Below are 6,967 nucleotides of genomic sequence, written 5' to 3'. Positions count from 1 at the left end.
CTGGGATGATACCTTGAGGGGAATGGAGATACATGTGAGGGGCAAAATTGTGCTTTGCAGCATGTGGGATGCAGTGTTGGGTGGAGTAGTCTTTCCTCACCTTCTCCTTTCTTTTTTTGTTTCCAAAAAACATGTCAGCCATCACCTGGATGGATGCATACTTGTATGAATGGATGGATACATAATTGGCGAGGGGTGGCTGGTTCATCCGCTTTCAGATTACCCCCCAGACAATTATATCCCAACTGACCATGTTGAAACCAGATGGGCTTTCAAGTCTGAAAATTTGTCATGGATTCTCTCTCCCTTTTAGCAGCATCTCAGTAACTATAAAAATAATGTGGATAAACCACGCTCTATTTATATGAACATGGGGGATGCAGTTTATCAGTTGTTGGCCTTTGGGCCTCATATCTGGCAAGGACCTCACCATTGTCAGCACAGCTCCAGCTTTAACACACTCCCAGAACTGTGTTCTCCCACCAAGCTGGCAGAACCTAAGCAGAGGGATTTAAGGAGCAGCAAGCAAGTGATAGGGGACAAGTGTGAAGGCTTAGTTTACTTTGTTTAGCATAGACCCTTAATTTTAGCCACCACAAATATAATAAGGCCTTTTCTTTATTTATCTATGCAGCCATGGGGCAGAAAGGGCAGAGGAGCTTAAAAGACTTATTCATGCAAGCAGGGTTGCTGTGCTAAGTCCTCTATTTACATACTGCGAATGTGTTTCATTCACATTAATGCAATGTGAAGGAAAATGGATGCAAATTCTGTGTCTCCATCTCTGTGGAAGTACAGAGGCTGGCAGTGCAAACAGAGGCCAGTAATATTGCTATTTTCCCTTCCACTAAATAGAAAACTCATCTACACAAAAGGGCTGAAAATGTTCTCTGAGCCATCCCAAACAGAACAAAATTTGCTCATGTTCTGTGGCTCAGGGACTGCTATAAAAATTCTCTGTCATCTTCCTGACTGTTCTATTTCAAGCAGAATGATTTCCCAGCTAAGGGAAAAATAGTTTGACATTATTAGCATTTTTCAAGAATTCCTGCTCTTAGTCTCTTGCTCATGCCAGGCAAATTTGTTTGGCTGAACTTTGGTACAGTTTATGTGGAATATTTCCGGGCAGACTTCTGGGCTGTAGGTTGGTGAAACCTTGGTACAAGCATTGAAAAATGGCAAAAACCTAAATCATCTTTGCAAGGTGCATCTCTGAAGTTGTTTTTTTGTATATAGGCACCTTTCTCCTATTGATATCTGTAAGCCAGAAACAAACTGGGTTTTTAAGATAAGAAGAATTAGAAGTCAAGGCCAAAATAGCTTCTTTGTCTCCAGAAACCCGTGGCAGAACTGAGGGAGGAGTGCTGCATGTCAGGGTGCCACCTGTTCTTGGGGGCGCTCCAGCAGCTGGAAGTGCTGTGGAAACCTTGTCCTAGGGTCACGGCCAGCTCGCACCAACCCCCCCAGCACCTGGGGTCCTTCAGCAAATCCTGATGAAGCTGTGACAACCTTTCAGCTGCCCTTGCAGGTGCATTTGGTGCCATGCAGAAGCCCAGAGCAACGTGTCCCAGTCATGCTCAGCCACTGTCACTATGGATGCTTGAGCCAGGGCTCCATGCAGTGCCTCGGGTGCTGTTGTGGGAGGACAAATCAATAAAGCCTTTGCTGCTTCTGCAGCCTGTCCAATACGAGCACCTCTTTCTCTTCAACTCCATAACAGACAAAACTACTCAATTTAACAGCCTGTCAATCCTACTGGGTGATGATTCCTGAAATAACACCTTTTCCCACTCCTTCTTGCCTGAAGTGGGTTTTTTTGTGAGCTCTAATCAACATAAGGACTAACCTGCATCATGGGAACACCTATTTAAAGATATACTTTTTTAGCTGTTTCTTTTCGTAGCCAAAGTGCCTGGAGAAAGGCCGAGAGTGATTCTCAGGCCTCTTTGAGCTGCTGGGCAATTCAGTAAATCTCAGGCATCTCTGAGCTGCTGTACGAGAATCATGGGTAAGGGAGTCAGGGAGGCAAAGGATCAGTTTTATCTGGCTCACAGATTTACAGTCACTCTTTCCAGGAACACATTCCTAACTACACTGGTTCAAAAAGTGCATTTCTTTGTGCAGCCATCATTGCTTTCTAGCTCATTTTCTGATTTCTGTCCTGGCTTGAATATTTAAAAGGAGGATGAGTGCCAGGAAGTCACTGATGGAAAGCTGCAGCCTTCCTTCTTGTCTCTCGGGGACTACCAAGGCACCAGAGACCACAACATGTTTTTCCTACTGCACTAAACATTTTGAATGTATGCTAAAAATGTTAATACACTATTGAAGGGCCTGGAATTTTTCCTTCAGGTGTGATGCCTTTAGGCAATTTGTGCTTCACACACGATTGCAGGTAAGGGCTTGTTGCACTGCCAGAAACATGCACTTAATGAAAAGTTATTCACTGTCCTATTATAGTCAATGAGAGAGCTCAGCAGTCACTCAGCTTTAACATTCCCTACTTTTTCCTCAAAAGCTTTGCTCTGGAGTCAGAGCTGCCCTGAGACTGAGGCAAGAGGTCCATCTTGGCCCTAAATGGGTGCAAACACTCCAGGACTAGACTGGCTGCTGTGGGCTCCTGCTAAGGCAGCCAGGAGATGTGCAGGGAGCAGGAGGTGATGGCAGCAACAGGAGTGACCCCAAGGAGAAGAGAGCACTGTAGAGCACCAGGAATAAAGCCTCTTGATACAAGGGATGGTGGAGGCACCAGATTTTGCCCTCTCTCTGACTGTGTACCAATATGATTTTGCTGTTAGGTCCTTGCTAGAGCTGCACAGTCACAGTGCCATAGTTCAAAGCAGCAGGGAGGCTGCCCAGGAGGCTGGGGATGTCCCTGGGCAAAGGAAGGGCAGGTGTCCTGTGGATGCCAAGTGTGGCACCTCTCACCCAGGGGTCTGGCAGGGAGCATACATCCCAGACACAACCTGCAGGGGTCCAGTCAGTCCCTGTGGCCCAGTGGGACCATGGGCTGCTTCACACCAGGAAAGGTTAGTGGCACAAGTCCTTATGCTTGGAGAAGCTTCTTACTGCTCTCAACAGATTTGCAGAAGTTGGCTATAAGTTGGCTGCTCAGGTAATACCCCAGTGGAGTGTCCATCTCAGGGTTCCCGGGGTGACTTTGTGTTTCTTTCTGGCTAGCTTTGTCATCAGTTGTGGTGTGACCATTTCATTCTGATGGCATATTATTAATAAAATAGTCCCATACTGGCTCACCTTTTCCTGAAGCCTCAGAGAGCCAGCAGGCTCATTTCTCAGGAAGGTGCTGATCCATACCTATGGATAAGGGCTGGAGTTCTGCAGTATATTTAAATCAACATCAGGTTTCATATTGGGGTTTCTCAATTTAAATTTAACTTCAGGCAGTTTGAAGACTTCAGGGTACCAAAGGGCACATTCCCAGGTGGCTGCACTCTACACAAAGCCACAGGTTTTCATGCTGGATGTTGGCAGGGTCTTCTTGTGTATCCACAGGCAGAGTCTTGAGGCACAATGCAAAGTCAGGGCCTCAGAGTTCATGAAAACAATTCATTTTGCAAGGAGATAAATCCACATGGCTTTGCAGAAGGGGAGGATTTTTGGGGGGATCACTGGGCTGAGCTGTATGCCTGAACCATGGTGTGTCCTCAGACCTCACTGAGCTGTCTGGGCTGTGAGTTCTCCTCTCCCACCACTGTCCTCACCACCTTACAGGACTGTGCCCGTATTTTGGCTCCTGAACGCGTGGCCCCAGCGTGGCCGGGTGCTGATCCCACCTCTCCAGCAAGCAGAGCGTGTTGTTCCGCCTGTCTGCTCGCAGCTTTCGCCTTTCTTCTGTCCTCCTGCTATTCTATCGCTACCATAAAATGCAGTTCTGACCTTTTTGTCCTCAGCAAGCTATTCATTTAAAATACAAATGCTGTCCTCAAACAGCAGTCATTAATATGAGGCAGCAAATTCTTTTCTTTGTTCTTTATTGTTGATTTCCCCCCATTGGGAAACTGGGTGGCAGGAGAACTGCATAGCTGCAGAAGCAGCTTGCTAATTGCATACTTTCAAATACTAATTTGTATGGGTTGGTTTGGTTAAAAAGGGGAAAAGAAACAAGGCAGGGGGTGATAAAAAAATGTCAAGGTTATAAACTCCACAGAAGCTCTCTAGCCTGGAATTTTTATTAATTCTTTAAATGTAAATTGCAGGCCCACGGCTGCACATCCATGCCTCCCGCAGAGTGCCAGGTAGTGTGGTGCAATTTGCCCTGCAGACCTTTGGTGCAGCAATCAAGCCGAGGAGCCGAGCTCTGCCCTCAGCTGCCCGGAGCGCGGCCAGTGAGGTGCCAGCCAGGAGCCATTCCCAACGGGGACATTGCTCCCAGCTGGCGCCTGCCTGGCTGTGAGCAGGAGCCAGCCCCTGGCCCAAGTGGGGAAAGGCATTGGTGGGCACAAAAACATCTCTGCCTTTAAGGAGCTGAGGTTTGGAGCGCTGGCACACAGAATCACTGGGTTGGAAGACACATTCAAGATCATCGAGTCCAACCCAGCCCCAACACCTCAACTAGACCATGGCATCAAGTGCTACATCCAGTCTTTTTTTAAGCACATTCAGGGATGGTGACTCCACCACCTCCCTGGGCAAACCATTCCAATACTTTATCACCCTCTCTGTATAAAACTTTTTCCCAATATCCAACCTGTATTTCACTTGGTGCAGCTTAAGACTGTGTCTTCTGGTTCTGTCAGTGCTGCCGGGAGGAAGAGACCAACCCCCACCTGACCACAACCACCTTTCAGGGAGTTGCAGAGAGTGCTAAGGTCACCTCTGAGCCTCCTTTTCTCCAGGCTAAACAACCCCAGCTCCCTCAGTTCTTCCTCATAGGGTTTGTGTTCCAAGCCCCACACCAACCTTGTTGCCCTTCTCAAGTCAGCCTTGTGTCCATGATGGTGTAAGGGAAGAGGTGAAAGAAGGTACTTATAGAAGGAAGGACACTTTTTACTAAACCAAGAGGTATAGCTGGAAAAAAGGCAAGTCTTTGAGCACATCAGCTGAGATTGCTGCTCAGAGATTCCCCAATATGCATCCCCATACCTGCCAGTGAAGGTGCTTACTAAACATGAATTGCAAGCTTTCAATATTTTGTAATGTGTGTGGATGATTTGTATTGGAGAAAACCCCAAGACTTACAGATATTCAGCTCTTTCAAGCTCTTGACTACCAAGAGGTGGTTATTATTGTTTTGAGTGGTTGTCTTTTTTACCCACTTTTTGCCCACTTTTTTGCCATGCTTGATGTTTTCATACAGATTCTTCCTTGCCACCAAATAATGTTTGCTATTTCTCTTTGGAAAAGGATATTTTTAGATGCTCTCTTCGGAGAAGTTTACAGTGCCTATGCATGGTACTCATGCATAGTGGGGAGATTTCTGCCTGCAGCAGCCATATCAGTTCCATTTGGACATTATTGTCACTTCATTTCCTTTCTTGTCTCTGTTTCATGCATTTTCTTGTTTGGAGAAGCTCCCAGTGCTCACCCTCAGCACCAGTACTGCCCTTGCAAGACCCATGGCAGCCAGCAGCCCCTGCAGCCTGCAGGGATGTTCCCCCAGCATGGCTGCTGCCCACGCAAGGCTGCCCGAAAATGTGTGCTGAACTGACATGAATGTGGGAGAAAAGCAGCCCTAAGGGCCCCCTGTGCTGCTCCTGTGTGAAGGATGTGACAGAAGCCAGTGCCAGGAAGGACCTTCCCAGGGCAGCAAGGGTTGGAGGGACAGGCACAGCACAGGGATCTGGAATTCACTGTCACCCCGAGCACAGTGGGCAGAGTATCAGCAGCTAAAGATACTGGAGGGCTCCAAGGCTGTGAATGCGAGGGAGGCAAAGTCAAGGAAGAAATTTATTAACTGTGTTATTTTGTGTCTGTTTGCTCAGAACAGTAGCTATCTCTGTTTGTTCTCTCTCTTGTCACACCATGTGATACAGAGTCAAAATGGATTTTATTTTGTATTATTTGCATGAAAAAAAAATCCTTCCCAGTAGATGCTACAATAGATCACTGTTATTATTTCCCTCTCTGCTTAATAAAGTTATCATGGATGCATGGCAGCATCAAGGGAAAAAAAGCATGTGGAGGCACCAGCTCTCTCAAAAATAACTTGTATTTTGTTGCTGAGAAAAGGTCAGAATCATTGGCCAAGTCCCACAGCTCAAGTGGGTTTGCAGTGGAAAGCACCGTAACTGCCTTGAGCAGCAACAAAACCAATATCTAATTATAACACATGCAAATGTTGTGTTGGCTGGGAACTGATACCCAAGGGTTGTTTCTCAGTTTATAAAGGGCAAAAAAGTGGATCCCTTAACAGGAATCTCAATTTTTTTGAGTTTTGTGATGCTTAATATAGTTGACCAATTGACCATTTCCTTCATGGTAAGAGAAAGGATGAGTCAGTAATCTTTATGGCTTATTATTAAAATAGGGTTTAATCAGTGAGTGGCAGGGAGAAAATTGCAGTGGAAGTAGTGCTTAGCAGCTTGTGAGCCATTAGGATAAACCCAGAGTGAGGTCTGTAGCTCCTCTGGCTCACAATAGGTGACCCTTACTGGCTCCCAGATGTCTGCATGCTCAGTGAGGGATCCCCCCCTGCCCCAAGCCTACAAGAAGTGGCCTTTGGTGGGCTCCAAAGCCACATTTTATGTTTCGTGACAACTTTCATGGGTGCTGGAAAACAGAATCACACAATGGTTTGGGGTTAGAAGGGACCTTAAGGATCATTTGTTTGCAACTGCCTGCCATGAGCAGAGACACTTCCTACTACACCAGCTTCTCAGTGCCATCCCACTTGGCCTGGAACACTTCCAGGGATGTCAAGGTGGATGGATACAAACCACAGAGTTTGAAGTGCCATATATTACTGGTTCTCAGCAGGCTTGTTCCATGGCAGCTGAGCTGTCACCAG

Source organism: Camarhynchus parvulus, chromosome 1A, assembly GCF_901933205.1.
Source record: "Camarhynchus parvulus chromosome 1A, STF_HiC, whole genome shotgun sequence".
NCBI classification, from domain to species: domain Eukaryota; kingdom Metazoa; phylum Chordata; class Aves; order Passeriformes; family Thraupidae; genus Camarhynchus; species Camarhynchus parvulus.
Note: the sequence above shows the minus strand (reverse complement) of the source record.